Source organism: Mus musculus, chromosome 1 (assembly GCF_000001635.26).
Source record: "Mus musculus strain C57BL/6J chromosome 1, GRCm38.p6 C57BL/6J".
NCBI classification, from domain to species: Eukaryota; Metazoa; Chordata; class Mammalia; order Rodentia; family Muridae; genus Mus; species Mus musculus.
In genome coordinates, this window is record NC_000067.6 from 102296415 (window position 1) to 102315811 (window position 19397).

General features: G+C 39.9%; 1 pseudogene; it reads left to right on the forward strand.

The window, feature by feature from the left end:
- Positions 1 to 19397, forward strand: part of Gm3116 (predicted gene 3116) — a 199362-nt pseudogene that overhangs the window by 147317 nt on the left and 32648 nt on the right.

The window sequence follows — 19397 nt, forward strand, 5'->3', positions numbered from 1 at the left end:
GGTCGTCGTTCTTCTTCAGTTTCATGTGTTTTATAAATTATCTCTTATATCTCGGGTATACTAAGTTTCTGGGCTAATATCCACTTATCAGTGAGTACATATCATTTGAGTTCTTTTGTGATTTTGTTACCTCACTAAGGATGATGCCCTCCAGGTCCAACCATTTGCCTAGGAATTTCATAAATTCATTCTTTTTAATAGCTGAGTAGTACTCCATTGTGTAAATGTACCACATTTTTTTATCCATTCCTCTGTTGAGGGGCTTCTGGGTCCTTTCCAACTTCTGGCTATTATAAATAAGGCTGTGATGAACATAGTGGAGCATGTGTCCTTCTTACCGGTTGAGGCATTTTCTGGATATATGCCCAGAAGAGGTATTGTGGGTTCCTCCGGTAGTACTATGTCCAATTTTCTGAGGAACCGCCAGACTGATTTCCAGAGTGGTTGTGCAAGCTTGCAATCCCACCAGCAATGGAGGAGTGTTATTCTTTCTCCACATCCTCGCCAGCATCTGCTGTCACCTGAATTTTTGATCTTAGCCATTCTGACTGGTGTGAGATGGAATCTCAGGGTTGTTTTGATTTGCATTTCTCTGATGATTAAGGATGCTGAGCATTTTTTCAGGTGCTTCTCAACCATTCAGTATTCCTCAGGTGAGAATTCTTTGTTTAGCTCTGAGGCCCATTTTTTAATGGGGTTAGGTTATTTGATTTTCTGGAGTCCACCTTCTTGAGTTGTTTATATATATTGGATATTAGTCCCCAATCTGATTTAGGATAGGTAAAGATCCTTTTCCAATCTGTTGGTGGCCTTTTTTGTCTTATTGATGGTGTCTTTTTGCCTTGCAGAAGCTTTGCAGTTTTATGAGGTCCCACTTGTCAATTCTCGAATTTACAGCACAAGCCATTGCTGTTCTATTCAGGATTTTTTCCCCTGTGCCAATAGCTTCGAGGATTTTCCACACTTTCTCCTCTATAAGTTTCAGGGTCTCTGGTTTTATGTGGAGCTCCTTGATCCATTTAGATTTGACCTAAGTACAAATGAGATAGGAATGGATCAATTCGCATTCTTCTACATGATAATGACCAGTTGTGCCAGCACCATTTGTTGAAAATGCTGTCTTTCTTCCACTGGATGGTTTTAGCTCCCTTGTCGAAGATCAAGTGACCATAGGTGTGTGGGTTCATTTCTGGGTCTTCAATTCTATTCCATTGGTCTACTTGTCTGTAGCTATACCAGTACCATGCAGTTTTTATCACAATTGCTCAGTAGTAAAGCTTTAGGTCAGGCATGGTGATTCCACCAGAGGTTCTTTTATCTTTGAGAAGAGTTTTTGCTATCCTAGGTTTTTTTGTTATTCCAGATAAATTTGCAGATGGCTCTTTCTGATTCGTTGAAGAATTGAGTTGGAATTTTGATTGGGATTGATTGAATCTGTAGATTGCTTTTGGCAAGATAGCCATTTTTACAAAGATGATCCTGCCGATCCATGAGCATGGGAGATCTTTCCATCTTCTGAGAACTTCTTTAATTTCTTTTTTCAGAGTTTTGAAGTTCTTATCATACAGATTTTCATTTCCTTAGTTAGAGTCACACCAAGATATTTTATATTATTTGTGACTATTGAGAAGGGTGTTGTTTCCCTAATTTCTTTCTCAGCCTGTTTATTCTTTGTGTAGAGAAAGGCCATTGACTTGTTTGAGTTAAATTTATATCCAGCTACTTCAGTGAAGCTGTTTATCAGGTTTAGGAGTTCTCTGATGGAATTTTTAGGGTCATTTATATGTACTATCTTATCATCTCCAAAAAGTGATATGTTGACTTCATCTTTTCCAATTTGTATCCCCTTGATCACCTTTTGTTGTAGTATTGCTCTGGCTAGAACTTCAAGTGCTATGTTGAAGATGTAGGGAGAAAGTGGGCAGCCTTGTCTAGTTCCTGATTTTAGTGGGATTGCTTCCAGCTTCTCACCATTTACTTTGATGTTGGCTACTGGTTTGATGTAAATTGATTTTATCATGTCTAGGTATGGGCCTAGAATTCCTGATCTTTCCAAGACTTTTATCATGAATGGGTGTTGGATTTTGTCAAATGCTTTCTCCACATCTAAGGAGATTATCATGTGGTTATTGTCTTTGAGTTTGTTTATATAATGGATTATGTTGACGGATTTCCGTATTTTAAACCATCCCTGCATCCCTGGAATAAAACCTACTTGGTCAGCATGGATGATTGCTTTAATGTGTTTTTCGATTCGGTTAGCGAGAATTTTATTGAGTATTTTTGCATAGATATTCATAAGGGAAATTGGTCTGAAGTTCTCTATCTTTGTTGGATCTTTCTGTGGTTAGGTATCAGAGTAATTGTGGCTTCATAGAATGAGTTGGGTAGAGTACCTTCTACTTCTATTTTGTGGAATATTTTGTGCAGAACTGGAATTAGATCTTCTTTGAAGGTCTGATAGAACTCTGCACTAAACCCATCTTGTCCTGGGCTGTTTTTGGCTTGGAGACTATTAATGACTGCTTCTATTTCTTTAGAGGATATGGGACTGTTTAGATCATTATCTTGATTCTGATTTAACTTTAGTACCTAGTATCTGTCTAGAAATTTGTCCATTTCGTCCAGGTTATCCAGTTTTGTTTAGTATAGCCTTTTTTAAAAGGACCTGATGGAGTTTTGGATTTCTTCAGGATCTGTTGTTATGTCTAACTATTCATTTCTGATTTTGTTAATGAGAAGGCTGTCCCTGTGCCCTCTAGAATTATCCAAACTCCTCATTTGGATAATTCTTTGAATAGTTCTTCTTGTTTCTATTTGGTTGATTTTGCCCCTGAGTTTGATTATTTCCTGCCTTCTACTCCTCTTGGGTGAATTTTCTTCCTTTTTTTCTAGAGCATTTAGATGTGTTGTCAAGCTGCTATTGTGTGCTCTCTCTAGTTTCTATTTGGAGGCACTCAGAGCTATGAGTTTCCCTCTTAGAAATGCTTTCTTTGTGTCCCATAGGTTTGTGTATGTTGTGGATTCATTTTCATTAAACTCTAAAAAGTCTTTATTTTTTTCTTTATTCCTTCTTTGACCAAGTTATCATTGAGAAGAGTGTTGTCCAGTTTCCACGGGAATGTTGGCTTTTGATTATTTATGTTGTTATTGAAGATCAGCCTTAGTCCAGGGTGGTCTGATAGGATGCATGGGACAATTTCAATATTTTTGTATCTGTTGAGGCCTGTTTTGTGATGGTCAATTTTGGAGATGGTCCCGCGAGGTGCTGAGAATAAAGTATATCCTTTTGTTTTAGGATAAAATGTTTTGTAGATATCTGTTAAGTCCATTTGTTTCATAATTTCCGTTAGTTTCACTGTGTCCCTGTTTATTTTCTGTTTCCATGATCTGTCCATTGGTGAAAGTGGTGTGTTGAAGTCTCCCATAATTATTGTGTGAGGTGCAATGTCTGCTTTGTGCTTTACTAAAGTGTCTTTAATGAATGTTGCTGTCCTTGCATTTGGAGCATAGATATTCAGAATTGAGAGTTCCTCTTGGTGGATTTTACCTTTGTTGAGTATGAAGTGTCCCTCCTTGTCTTTTTTGATAACTTTGTGTTGGAAGTAGATTTTATTCAATATTAGAATGGCTACTCCAGCTTGTTTCTTCAGACCATTTACTTGCAAAATTGTTTTTCAGCCTTTCACTCTGAGGTAGTGTCTGTCTTTTTCCCTGAGATGTGTTTCCTGTAAGCAGCAGAATGTTGAGTCCTGTTTGTGTAGCCAGTCTGTTAGTCTATGTCTTTTTATTGGGGAATTAAGTCCATTGATATTAAGAGATATTAAGGAAAAATAATTTTTACTACCTTTTATTTTTGTTGTTAGAGTTGGCATTCTGTTCTTGTGGCTGTCTTTTTGGTTTGTTGAGGGATTACTTTCTTGCTTTTTCTATGGCATGATTTCTGTCCTTGTATTTTTTTTTTTCAGTTATTATCCTTTGAAGGGCTGGATTCATGGAAAGATAATGTGTGAATTTGGTTTTGTCGTGAAATAATATGGTTTCTCCATCTATGGTAATTGAGAGTTTGGCCGGGTATAGTAGCCTTGGCTGGCATTTGTGTTCTCTTAGTGTCTGTATAACATCTGGCTTTCATAGTCTCTGGTGAAAAGTCTGGTGTAATTCTGATAGGCCTGCCTTTATATGTTACTTGACCTTTCTCCCTTACTGCTTTTAATATTCTCTCTTTATTTAGTGCATTTGTTGTTCTGATTATTATGTGTCAAGAGGAATTTCTTTTCTGGTTCAGTCTATTTGGAGTTCTGTAGGCTTCTTGTATGTTCATGGGCATATCATTCTTTCGGTTTGGGAAGTTTTCTTCTATAATTTTATTGAAGATATTTGCTGGCCCTTTAAGTTGAAAGTCTTCATTCTCATTAACTCCTATTATCCATAGGTTTGGTCTTCTCATTGTGTCCTGGATTTCCTGGATGTTTTGAGTTAGGATCTTTTCTTGTTTTTTATTTTTATTTTTATTTTTGATTGTTGTGCCGATGTTCTCTATGGAATCTTCTGCACCTGAGATTCTCTATTCCATCTCTTGTATTCTGTTGTTGATGCTCGCATCTATGTTTCTAGATTTCTTTCCTAGGTTTTCTATCTCCAGCGTTGCCTCACTTTGAGTTTTCTTTATTGTGTCTACTTCCATTTTTATGTCTTGGATATTTTTATTCAATTCCATCACCTGTTTGGTTGTGTTTTTCTGCAATTCTTTAAGGAATTTTTGTGTTTCCTTTTTAAGGTCTTCTACCTGTTTAGCTGTGCTCTCCTGTATTTCTTTAAGTGATTTATCAAATTTCTTCTTGATGTTCTCTACCATCGTCATGAGATATGCTTTAAAATCCGGGTCCTCCTTTTTGGGTGTGTTGTGGTGCCCAGGACTAGGTGGGGTGGTAGTGCTACCTTCTGATGATGGTTAGTGGTCTTGATTTGTGTTAGTAGGATTCTTATGTTTGCCTTTCACCATCTGGTAATCTCTGGAGCTAGTTGTTTTAGTTGTCTCTGGTTAGAGCTTGTTCCTCAGATGACTCTGTTAGCCTCTATCAGCAGACTTGGGAGACTAGCTCTCTCCTTAGTTTCAGTGGTCAGGGTATTCTCGGCAGGCAAGCTCTCTTCTTGCATGGAAGGTGCCCAGATATCTGGTGTTCGAACCTGCCTCCGGGCAGAAGTTGTGTTGCACTCACCAGAGGTCTTAGGATCCCGTGGAGGGTACTGTGAGGACCTTGGGGGTGTCTGGAAACTCCGCACACAAGGAACACCGGTGGGGATACTATCACCGGCTGGGGGAGGCTACAATTCCTCCCTAAATATATAGTAAAAATTAGCTGGACTGGGGCATACAATTTATTTAAGATCCATGGTCCTGCCTGGGAATTATGGTGGCTGACATCTGTACCTGGCTTAGGACTTTGATCTTCGAAGAACTTATTCTTGTTCACCCTGGAAGAATGTGCAGCTTGCTTGTGTTTATTTTGCATAAAAACGGCTCTATGGTGTTATTTGTTATGTGCTGTCCAGCAGCTTGTGAGGAACAGGGTATGGCTGAAGTGGCAGACTTGAGCTGAAAGAAAGGGAACTAGACAGACAAGAGAAAGAACGGACTTAAGAAAAAAAGGTTCTAATCAAAGCTCAAGTTTGCTATTCGGGACACCGGGTTATGGAGGAGAGGGGAGGGGCCCATTCCCACCACATAAACCTTGGAGTCCAGTTGCAGGTGACCACGTGTTGGTTCCTGAACAGCTAGGCAGAAGGTAGTAGCAGTGGGAGTGGGTTGGCAGACTCCACCCCTGACGCTCTCCTAGTGCTAACAGTCAAACCTGATCAATCAGATTTCAGGCTGGGGTGGGAGGAGGTTACATCTCCTCCCTGTTGTGTGTGTGTGTGTGTGTGTGTGTGTGTGTGTATAGGCTGGGATAAGGCATAAAACTTATTTATGCTCTATAGTTCTGCCTGAATTCTTAGGGCATAATGAAGAAACCTGTCTCAGTGGGATTTCCTAACTTTTCTCATGGTAAACCCTTATTTGGTTAAGACTGTCCTTTCTGTCCTAGCAAACATTTTGCAGACTAGCCCTGAGCTGTTGGCTCTGTCTTTTATAATGCTAATTAGTTATTGAATAGATAACTTCCTTGCTGAATTCCTACTGAATTCCAAGTAGTCAGCTTACACACTCTTTCTAGGGTGTTGGAACACTGGCGAAGACTAACTGTATCAGGATACAATTTTAAAAGGCCCTATAGTAAGATAACACTAAAGGAGAGTATGTGGATCCTCCTCAACAGCCTTGGGTGACAGGCAAGGAACAGAGAGGAGGGGGTGAAGGCCGGCTCCTTAGTACAAGACCATTTGGCTTGTTAGGGTGGGAGGCTGTGAAGGGCTTGCCCTTTTCATGGTATAGTCTCCAACCTCTCTCCCACCTTAGAAATAAACTTAATAAGGCCATGCTTAACTGAGGTGATCAAATGATCTCATCCTTGGATGAGTGGGCATTAACCATGGCTGGGGGAGAATTGACCCGATTCCTCCCGTGGCTGCTGTCATGACCCACAATCATGGCTCTTGGTATCTTTGGGGGAGGGGAGGCAGAGCCTTAGAAAGATATTTTTGGTTGTAACTGGAACTAGGTATCAACCTCCATTCAAACCGGGCGTGTCTCTCAGGTAACTCAGAAATGGTCAAGTTGGACCTTCCCCTGCAGTGGTTAGCCTTGTACCTATTCTGGTGCCCATATGTATTTGTATTATCACAAACCAGCATGTACAGTTCTGAGTACTGTGCAGCTCCCAAGGGAGAATTTTCAACCTCAGATTCACAAGGCCTCTACAAGAATTATGTCACTAGTAACACCATAATTTGTGGCTCTTAGGCTATATTAGGAGCTGGAGGCCACCTTCCTCATTCCTAATATCTCCACTGCCTGAGGAACCAAGGGGACCTTGCAAAAGCAGCAAGGGTGAAAAACTGGAGACCAGCTAAGAGACTAAGCCTGTCTTATCAGAATGAAAACAACATTCTTCTAATATCTGAAATTTCTGCCTTTTTAGCCCTAATAACAAATCTTAATCCCAAATCAGACCAAAAGCCACAATATGTGCTGGAATGCTTTTAGAATGAAAATTAGTAGCTGCCACTTGCACACTTTTGGGGGTGGGGATGCATGTCCTCTGCAGTCAGGCTGAAGGTGGTGATTGACCTGCTTGAAAGACAAGATCCAGACAATGAAAAGGTAACAATACAAAGCTTCTTTTGGGGAAGTCCAAGTACTTTATTCAGTTGCAAATTAGCAAAGCTCAAGCTCAGTCTCCGGCCTCCTAGTGGGCTGGCAGGCTCTGAGAATTGCAAGAAAACTGCAGCTTTTCTGGGAGCCTGTGTTCCCAACTGACTACTAGGCAAAAGAGGATTTTTAGCCCTAGTCATAGTGAAACTTACTAGAAGATTCAGGATCTCTGTCCAGTTGATGGATTAATCTCTCAGGTAGCCATCACGTTCCATCTTCTTCTTGTGAAACACAGACTGAACCCTTCCCAGATTAGAACTGGATCTGGACCCTTCCAATCATTAGTTAGTGGGTTCCATTTTACCATGCCATAAGAATTAGAAGTAATTGGATGCCAATGGCGATCCATTGCAGACTGACCTTTAATATCGGTTTACAAAAAGTTTAGAAGAAATAAAGCAAAGGCAAGGTGTGCCTTTGGTGACTTTGGGGGATATAACTGCCCCTGTTTTGTCTTAAAAAGCCAATTTTTTAAGGTGTGATGAGCACGTTCAACTATTCCTTGTCCCATGGATTTACAAGGAATTCCAGTTTTGTGTTTGATGCCAAATTCTTTACAAAATGAAGTAAAATTTTTATTAGAATAGCATGGCCTGTTATCTGTCTTAATAAGTTTAGGCAATCCCATGGCGTTAAAGGCTTGTAGGCAAAAATCAACTACGTTTTTATAAGCCTCTCCTGTATGCAGAGAAGCAAAAAGAAATCCTGAACAAGTATCGATACAAACATGTATATATTTTAATTTTGCAAATACCGCATAATGAGTTACATCCATTTGCCAAATATGATTAGGCATAAGACCTCTAGGATTGACTCCTAAATGTGGCACTGGAGATAATGTAATACATTTAGGACATTGTTTTACAATTATTCTTGCTTGCTCCTTAGTGATCTTATGTCGAAGTCTTAAGGCATGGCTAGAGAGATGAAACTTTTCATGATCACATTTGGCCGAAGCAACAGGATCCGAAATTAAGGCTTCTCCTATTAGAGCTCTGTTAATGTAATCATTGCCTTCAGCTAAAGGTCCAGGAACACCAGAGTGAGATCGTATGTGGCCAATATAAAACAGATTTTTTCCGGGCAAGAATGATGTTTTGCAATTTTGAAAACAAGGATCCTGACAGCATATTAAAATTAAACGAACCACAGGTCTCCAATAGGGTACTGATTGTGCAACATATAAACTATCAGTAAAGATATTAAAAGCCTCATGCACAGACTGAAAGACCTTCAGTACTGCTGTTAATTTGGCTAACTGAGCCGAAAGGCCAGGAGTCACTATGGTAACTTGTTGATTATTAATAAGATATCCAGCTCGCCCTTTAGAGGAGCCATCAGTAAATATCAATAGAGCATTATATAAAGGATGTAAGGAAGTTATCTTAGAAAAGATAACCTCATGTACATTTAAAAATTTTATCAACCTTTCTTAGGAGTACTGGCTGTCTATAGTTCCCTTAAACCCTATTTGAGCAAGCAACCAATCCATACTATGCTGTTTCAGCCAAGTGTCTTATGCTGTAAGGCTGAACAATAATATCTGGCTCTTTGCTGAAATAAGTTAGTGCCTGCTTCCTTCCAGTGATAATCACCTGGGCCACTGCTTCATGATTTGGCAAGATATTATGTTTAGGAGAAATCCTCAAGTGTATCCAAATTATAGGGAACTTTTGCCATAGCAGTCTTGTAGGCACATGAGTCATATTAAAAATTAACAGATGCAATGGCAAGGAGTAATCTACATAAGTGACAAATTGGTTTTCAATAGGTTTTATCCACTAACTGTAAGGCCAGCAATCCTTCTGAGGTTATGGATCTAGGGGAGGTAGGATCAGAACTCCCTTAAAGAATATCAAATAATGGTTTCAACTCCCCTGTAGTAAGCTTTAAATAGGGGCAAAGCCACTAAATATCACCTAACAATTTTTGAAAATCATTCAAAGTCCTTAAGTTGTCTCTACGAATAGCTATCTTCTTGTGAAAAACAGCTTGCTCAGTGAGTCTAAAGCACAAATAATTATAAGGATCATGAGTTTGTATCTTTTCAGAAGCTATTTGCAATCCTTTTTCAGCTAAAGCTTTTTGTAAATCTCTATAACACAAAAGCAAATCCTTGGGGTCTTTTTCCACCATCAAAACATCATCTGTGAAATGAATGATATAAATCATTGGCCATTGTTGTCTCACAGGCTGAATGGCCTGTGCCACAATCCTTTGGCATAAAGTAAGACTATTAGCCATTCCCTGTGGGAGAACTGTCCATTGATATCTCTTCATAGGTTCCTTAAAATTTATAGAAGGAACACTAAAAGCAAATCTTTCACAATCCTTTGGATGCAAGGGAATAGTAAAGAAACAATCTTTCAGATCTATCACAATTTTATAATAACCTTTAGGAATGGCTACTGGGGAGGGAAGCCCAGGTTCCATAGGTACCATAGTCTCATTACCTTTTCTTAAATCTTATAACAGTCTCCATTTACCAGATTTTTTTCTTGATAATGAAAATTGGTGTATTCCAAGGAGACTGAGATTCCACTAAATGTCCTACTTCTAACTGTTCCTGCACTAGGGAAGAAGCAGCTTCTATTTTTTCTTTAGGTAAAGACCACTGATCCACCCACACTGTAACATCATTAAGCCATTGGATTTTAGCGGCATGGGATGCAAGCAAGATAGTGGCCACTACTGAAAATACTTTAAACTTCTTGTGTTAGAGTGAGGTTTAGGATCCTCAAAAGTCTTAATTCTCTGTCCCTTCTTCTTTAGTCAATGACCAGGCAGAGGTCCCTGCCTGAATGTCTGCTTAGTTACCATCTCATTAGAAGTGTACATTATAATGCCCATCCGTGACAAGAGATCTCTTCCTCATAGAGTTATAGGCAAATTTGACATAACATATGGCTGAATTTTTCCTGATTTTCAATCCCCATCCCTCCAGGTTAGCAATTTGAAACTACATTTTGGGTTACTAACATACCCAATTCCTTGATGGTCAGTTAAGGAATCAATCAAGGGCCAGTTTGAGGGCCAGTCCTGCCCTCTTATAATCATTACATCGGCTCTAGTATCTATTAATCCTTTAAAGCTTTTTCCATCAATTATCAATTTAAGGTTAGGTCTCTGATTAGTAATAGATTGAACCCAATTCACACCAGAGGAGTCAAAGCCACTTTTTCCTCTCTCATCTTTAAAGAATCTATATGGTGACCGAAGTAATGGGATTAAAGCAAGTTGAGCAATTCTCTGATTAGCGGGTACAGTTATAACACCATGAGGGGAAGCAACTATGATTTTAATTTTTCCCTCATAATCATTATTTATAACACCTGGATAAATCTGCAGGCCTTTTACAATAGAACGTCTTCATGCTAAAAGAAATCCACAAGTTTCTACAGGTAGAGGTCCAAAGTCTCCGGTAGGCAGTTTGGACTCCCATTTCTGGGGTTAATCCTGTGTGGATGGTAGAATAGAGGTCCAGTTGCATTTCCTGGATTTGACCTTACAAGCTCAAAAACAGGTCTTTTTGGCTGGACAGCAGATTTGTAGCCCCATAAGCTGTTTTCTTTGAGTAAGTCGGGGTCTGGGACTGACCCCTTCCCTCGTTTCCCGCCACTGGGTTGGCTCAGAATGCCTGGCTTAGACTTGCACACCCTGGACCAGTGGTTGCCATTTCTGCACCAGGGACAAATTCCTGGGGCACGGTCTGCTTGCCCACTCTTGGCACCTTTGTTCTTAGGACAATTATTTTTAAAATGATCCAAACTTCCACGTTTAAAACATGCATTATTCCCTTGTTTCCTCAAGAACATTGCTTGTACTTGGGTCCCCTGCGAAGTTGCACAAAATGGCCCGATGTCTGTGCAAAGACGGACATATCCCTCAAAATCTGTCTGTCCTTTGTCCAGTTGAATTGCAGCTCAACACATTGTGTTAGCATTCTCATAAGCCAACTGAATAACGAAAGGACTTCCAGTGTCCGACTTTCCAAGGATTCTACTAGCCAATATCAAAAGCCTGTCCACAAAGTTTTGGTAAGGCTCATCAGAACTCTGCCGAATGCTAGCTGAACTCCCATCAATATCCCCTCTAACTAATAACAGTCCCCAAGCATGGCACACAGCCTCCACGATCTGTGTGTACACTGTAATGGGAAAATCAATCTGATTTGTCTGTCCCTCATATGGACTCTCTCCAAAAAGCATGTTGCTATCCTAGGCTAAATTACCAGCCTGAGCATTTAAAGTGGCAGCTTTCTTACTGGCATCTTGCCATTCAGAATCCCAAAGCAAAAAATTCCCTCCTAACAGGGTAGCCTTACAAAGAGTCTTCCAATCTAGGGGGGTTAAGTGTGACTCCACGTAATACTTGAGTGAATGGGGCTGAAGGACAATATTGCACGACAGCTGTTTTTAACTCCTTTATCAACTTGAAATCCAAAGTCTGATAATGTCTGACTCTAGTATCTTGTTGATTCACTACCTCAACCACAGGAAAGGCTAGCATACCAGACATATTCTGTCCTCTCCCAGGAGCCTGACTCAAAGCTCTTTCTAGCAGCACTTGGTAAACTTCAGAAGAGTTACTCTTCCCTGCTTCTGACATCCTTTTTAGCTCCTGAAGCTCATTAGTCAACTTCTGAAGCCTAATTTCAAACTCTAATTTGCTACTCTCGTGTCCCTATGAGTAGCACCTCCTGAGGTGGGGACCATAGGTGGAGCAGGAGACTCACAAGAAGGCCAATTCTCATCAAAATAATGGGCAGCTCCTCTATCTGAGTGATCTTTGTCTGAAATTAGTTCATCATCAGAGTTTCCACATTTATCAAATTTAGAGTTAAGAGGACCCTTTTCTGAGAAGGCCCTCTCAGATAGGTGCTCTTCCTGAGATTCTACAAGCTTTGCCTGGGTACAGTCCGACACACGAGAGATCACATCTTCAATAGCATCTTTTACGAGCACCCAGAGGTCTAAGGTGAAATTATCTGCCTGAGTGATTTTCAAGGCCTCACCAACTTTCTCCCAGGTTCTGTAATCTACTGTATCTTCTTCCTTGAACCATGGGCAACAACTATCTATCCTATCTAAAAAATTTCTTACCAATTGTACTTCAAGCCCTACTCCTCTTGCCTGAGGCAGCTCCTGGAAGCTGAGGATGACCGCCTGTTCCATAACTTCAAATCCTACTTTCTCTCACCTAAAATAGCACTTGAAAGCTGGGGACGACCACCTGATTCCAGTTTCTAGTTCTGATTAATTTGCTGCTGACTAAAGTGGAACCAGCATTGGGTTAACACTGACTCAAGCTTAGTTTGCAGTTGCAGCCTCAGCAACACTTTAAAAAAAATGAAATTTTAAGCTAGTGCTAGCATGTGTACCTGTTTGTTGTTCTGGTGCCCAATATGAAAGACCATTTGCTTTTCCCGTGGAGCTCCACATGGACAGCATTCTCTCAGCGTTCTTCTGCCATTCTTCAGGTCCCTGTTAGGGCAATAAAATGTGGTGTGCCATCCATCGGCTCGCAAGGATCGAGGTATGGCTGAAGCAGCAGACTTGAGCTGAAAGAAAAGGGAACTAGATGGACGAGAGAAAGAAATGAGCTAAGACAAAAAAAAGGTTCTGATCAAAGCTCAATTTTATTATTCGGGACACTGTGTTAATGAAGGAGGGGGCTAGGGGCCCATTCCCACCAAATCATCCTTGGAGTCCAGTTGCAGGTGACCACATGTGGGCTCTGGAACAGTTAGGCGGCAGGTTGTAGCAGTGGGAGTGGCAGACCGATAGGGTGGCAGGCTCCACCTCTGATGCTCTCCTAGTGCTAATAGTCAAACCTGATCAACCAGATTTCAGGCTGAGGCGGGAGGTTACATTATTATGAACAAACCATGGCCTCTTGGCACATGCCTCTGTCTTAGGCTGAATAGTCCAGAGACCCCAGTGGCCCATCATTGGCTAACTGGCCGTCTTAGTGCACATTTTTCCTAATCAGACCAAAGCCACAATATGTACTCAATGCATCTCTTCATATCAATGAATTTCTGCCACCTTGCTGAAGGGGAATATTCATGCTTTATAAAGATAAACCTGCAGGGATGTAACTGACCTGCTTGAAATACAAAGCTGAGAGTTGAAAAGGAACAGGTTTAAGGCTGACTGAGGGGAAGTCCTGGTACTCTATCAGATGCAAATTAGCAATGATGAAGCTCAAGCTCTTGCCTCCTGGTGTGGGGGAGGTGGCTTTGGGAATCAGCAGAAAAGCTGTTACTTCTCATATAAATAGGCTATGCTCCAAGTTAACTCTACTAACTAATAAAGATTTTTAGCTATCTTCATAATAGGAATCTCTAATATTGGAATTATTACTTGACCAGTCCATGATTGAGTCAGAATAACTGGTCATATTAAGAGAAAGAGAAGAGTCAGTATAACTCCTCCTTTTGAATAAAGATTCTAAGTCAGTTTCCACAGTCTCTAATGTTCTCTGTCCCATAAGGTTAAAAAGCTTGAAGCAAGGCAGCTTAGCTTGTCTAGTCTGGGACAAAGGCAAGCAAAGGTGTGTCAATAACATATACCCAATACAGCTTTCTTGTCACCATTGTCAGGACACTCAGCAACCTCACAGGTCAGCCTGTTACACAAATCATTCTGGCAGTTGGCACACTCCTACAGCATTCTATGGAAGGAGGGTCTGGGTGGAAGAGTGAACATGATCAGGTATTGGGGGAGGGGACAAGAGTGGATCCCTGAAGACCAGAAGCAAAAATGGAAACAGGCAATCTCAGTAGATAGGAAGTGGAGGGACCTTCTAGAATGTACCAGAGACCTGGTAGGTGAGAGACACTCAGGACTTGAAAGTATGGAGATTAGAAATATCCAACAGTGGGAAGAAGGAACTTGTAGACCCCACCTCCAGTAGAAAGACATGACATCAAGTGCAGGGATGAGCCTTCCGGTCCAGGGTCAAAAGTTCTTAACCAGAATTGTTCTTGGCTAAAAGATCTTCAGGGAAAAAAATGGAGAAGAGACTGAGGGAAAGAAGGTCTAGTGACCAACCCAAATTGGGTTCTATCTCAAGGGGATGCTCCAAGGCCTGACACTATTACTGATGCTATGGTGTGCTAACAGACAGGAGCCTAGCATGTCTGCCCTCTGAGAGGCCCAATAAGCAGCTGAAAGAGTCAGATGCAGATACTTACTCACAACTAACGGAGAGAAGCCAGGAGCCCCTGTGATTGAATTAGGGGAAGGCAGGAAGAAACAGAGGAGGAGGGTGACCCCACAGAAAGACCAGGAATTTCTAATAACCTCGAATCCCAAGATCTCTCATATACTGAGCCACAAACCAGGCATCATACAGTAGCTGGTAGGAGGCCCCAGACACATATATAGTAGAGGACTACCTGGTTTGGCCTCAGTGAGAGAAGTTGCACCTAACCCTTCAGAGACTTGAGGCCCCAGGGAATGGAAAGACCTGGTAGGGTGGAGCTAGGGTGGGACCATCCTCTTGGAGATGGGGACCAAGGAAGGGGATGTGAAACTGTTGGAAGTCAGTCTTAGTTGGGGATAAAGACTGGATTGTTAAGAGAGAGAGAGAGAGAGAGAGAGAGAGAGAGAGAGATATTACAGATAACTAAATTAAGCTGAAAAATAAAAATAGAAATAGAAACATGTTTAAATGTTAAAAAAAATAAAAATAATAAAAAAAATTTAAAAAGATGATTCAGTGGATGAACTGCTTGGTATGCAAACTGAGGATCAGAAGTCAGTGCCCAAGAAAAATGATCAATCCAGCAGTGTACATCTGGAATTTGAGCCACTTTTTTTTTTTTTGGAAGAACATATCTTGCATTTTTCTCCTTTTTAAAAATATTTTAAAAATTTTTTATGCATAAGTTCTGTTTATATCACATGAACCCACACTTTCCTCAATTCATGCACCCCATACTTCCCAACTCCCTATCAACTTAATGATCTCCACTTTATTAATTATTAATATTATAATTTATCATATGTGTTAGAGAAAGTGTGTGTATGTGTGCATATAAATGCAACCTTATGAGTCATTTAGTAATTGTTTCAGGCTAGCTACTTGGAAATGATGAACCTGTCAAATGCCTTGTACATGGAGAAGCCTGCCTCTCCTTCTCTTAGCTTATCATCTAGGGGTGAGGACTTTCATCCACAATGGCATATCAATGGTATTGTCACTGTTCAGGTCTTGTTTAGTCAACAATATTGAGATTTTATGGTAACAGCTTCCCCGTCCATATATAGAACATGCATGTGTAGAAGATGCTATTTCATAATAGATCTCCAGATCCTCTAGCTCTGAAAATTTTTCTGTCCCTTCTTCTACCATATGAATAGAACCCTAGTTCTATCAGTTGCATTGTAGATATTTAAATTTGGGCAGACATGTAATTGTTAATATATTCTCTGTATTTTGATCAGCTATGGATTTCTATAATGGTCAGAGTGTTGTGCAAAAATAAGCTCATTTGAGGAGGAGTGAGAGATACCTCTACTGATGCATAGCAGGATAAATATATACACTGTAGTTGAGAATTATACCTCTTTAGGAAGGTGGCAGTAGTAGTTTTGCTTCTTAGATCCTTGACTTCAGCCACAGATAATTGGCTATGTTTATAGTATTAGGTATATATTCCCTTTTATTGATAGAGCATTTACTCCAACTGGGTGCTCATATATATTCCCATGAGATATATGTGCCACTGTGTATATCCTTGGATATATATATCTCTGGGCTGCTTATTGAGTTTCAAAAGCTTTAGAGCTGGGTAGGACATCTGATTGATTTTCTCTCTTGGAAAATTGACCAACAATTTTGGATTTAATGAAAGCTAGTTGACAGAGGGAAAGCTTCCAGGTCAGGTTCAGCTTTAATCCTAAAATTCCTGTGTCTGAAGTATGCAGTGTCTTCAGCAATGCAAACTTTCTTATGATAAAATAATACCTCAGAAGTCAAAGAGCTAGCTATCCTGACACATACATTGACATGGAAAAAGAGAGCTATCTCAAATAGGGAGAAAGATGAGGACCAATATCTGATGGTATCTTCTTCCAATCATTTGTTGTGTTACCTATGCATGACTATGCATGAAGACAGTAGTCATACATGCACAAATGCACACCACAAATCATTAAGAAAAATAGTAGGTATTATTTAGTTTATAGTACTTCTTTAGTGAATACTTAATTTTCCAAGACAACTACTATTTTCACTTTGGCATTGTCACTTCATACTTGAGCATTTGAGCCAGTGAACATTGAGAGAGGGAACATTTATATTGGGGCAGAAGTCCCTGTTTTCATTTCTAGATACTGCTGTTCATAATGTGACTGTTTGCAAATTCAAGCCCCCTGGACTTTATTCTACATCTGAACATTGTAGGTTGGTTTGAATTGTTTTCTGTGAGGCCTTCAGGTTTAAATTCCAGAAACCATGGAGGTTAAGTACCATATAAAGTATGTTGATAATTAATTTGCCTATAATGACAGGGCTGTCTTTGATGTGAATGGCAAGGATGGATTCCCAGGCTATCTCACATATTAGCCTTTTTAGTGCATAAAGAAATAATCACTATGATGAATGACAAGTTTGATAACTGTGGTAATGAATATCAATATAAAAGGAAAACAAACAGGTTAGGGAAATACCTCTATCAGTAAACTGCTTAAGTGGAAGCATTGGGCACTAAGTTTAATTATTAGAATCACTGAAAAAAGTCAGGCACTTATTCCTGTAATCTCAGTTCTTAGGAATAGAGCTAGGTAAATCCTTAGGTCTCATTGCTCAAACAAAGTAGCCTTATTGATGAGCTAAAAGTCAGTGGGAGAGATTGTCTCATAAACCCATGCTATATATCTCTGAAAAACCTTGCCAGAGGTTGGTTACTTCCCATGCATTCACATGACCACTGTTTTCTCTCCCCCTGCTTTGTCCATACACACATAGAGACAAAAATATAACATTAAATATTAAGACATAAAATGGTTTAAAACATAAGATAAAGTAAAATTCCTTGAAAGTCTTTTCTATTTGTCAAGCTTAAATAATTATCAAATCATTCTTTAGATATGTGGTGAGTCTCATTCTCTAATATAGATATTGATTTGGCAATATCTTCAAAACATACAAAGATGCATTTTCTGGCTCAAGAACATCTCTGCACATGTATCTCAGAAATACACTTCATATGGTTAGATTGTGGAAAAATTCATTGGATAATTTTGAGTGTGATAACAAAAGATTTGATTGAAACCAAACTTTTTGAGGGAGAAGTGTCGAATTTTCAAGTGATATAAGAAAGAAGGAAGGGGCAGCATATGCACAAATAAAAGACTTTCAAATTATTAGTGAAAAGACTGTAAACCAAAACATCTATATTCCGTAATATTGTGGTGATGAAAGTTAGGAAATATAGAATGTTAATCACAAGACAGTCCTGAAGAACACTTAGCAAAGGAAAGCAGAATATGTGGGAAGTAAGTCTTTCTTAGAAATCACTTCATTCTTTTATTTTTTTATTAGATATTTTCTTTATTTACATTTCAAATGTTATCCCTTTTCCTAGTTTCTGCCCTGCCACGGCCTGGCCTCAGTTGGGCTTTCTTAATCCATGGGAAATTAGGGTTCCAGACAGGTGGGCATGGAGTTGGCATGGAGGCTGACAAACAGACACGGACACAAGGAAGTGCTGTATCTGGATGTATTTTCTCAAAGCGAGCACCAGTCCTATAATACAGAAGAAAAGCAAGAAAGGTAAGTGAATACATCCGTCAAGGTACACTGGTTCTTATCACAAAACAAAGAAAATGCATACATAAAAAAATGTCAGGAGCCAGGCCGTGTTTACAACTGAGAATAGGAACAACCCTTAATTAAGATCAGCTAAACCAAGGAGTCAGGTGAATGCTCTGATGCAATGTTAGTCTATTGTTAAACCTACCACCAGGGGTCCTTTATTTAATACCTGATAATGCTATTCCTCAAAACCTAGTGAAAAACCTGCACCAAGGGAATTCTGTTCTACTAACCCTTTCATAAATAATACTACAACCCACCTATTTCCTAGGCCATTGTGTATTCCTGTGCATGGGTGTGACTCGGATATTGTTCTAAGTAATTACTATGTAGACTAGCTCTGAGCTTGTCTAGCTCTATTCAAGTAAATTGTAATGCCTATTAGTTTCACTCTCTCTACTAGAAGGAAATGTGAATGTTACTAAATAGGTAACATTCTTCCTGAATTCCAAGCTCAGGGTCAGCTTCAAGGACTTTCTAGGACATTGGTGAAGACCAGGGAGTAAAAATCCAGGGAGTAAAGATCAACCGGATTTAAGTATTTGTAAAACCATTACTTGGAAGCACCTATAATACAAGAAAGCACACAGATCCATATACCAGACTAACACAGGAACAGGTTTTGAGTGTATGTGCTATGGGAATGCCAAGGTTTCAGGAGGCTAAGTTTCCATGAAACATTTTGCCTCTTGACTGCTTCCAGGCTTCTAAACCTGTCACGCAGACTTCACTGGAGTGTATGTAGCACACCCCCCCCTGAAAATTCTTCTATCCCCTCCACATCCCCTGTACCCCTACCCACCAATTGCTGCTTCCTGGCCCTGGCTTTCCCATACACTGGGCATAAAACCTTCACAGGCCCTCCTCCCATTGATGACCGACTAAGCCATCCTCTGCTACATATGCAGCTAGAGACTTGAGTCCTATCATATGTTTTCTTTGATTGGTGGTTTAGTCGCAGGGAGCTTTGTGGATATTGGTTAGTTCATATTGTTGTTCCTCCTATGGGTTTGCAAACCCCTTCAGCTCCTTGGTTACTTTCTCTAGCTTTTTTATGATCATTTTTGAAAGTGTATTGCTTTACAAGCTATAATGTTTTTGAGAATGCCTTGACCATGAGATAGAGAAATGGCTGATTAGTGAAGAGTACTTGGTACTATTCCAGAAGACCATAGTTTGGTTCCCAGTACCTATATCAAAGAGAATCTAACCACTTATATTTCTAGTGTCATAATATCTGACACCATTTTGTGAC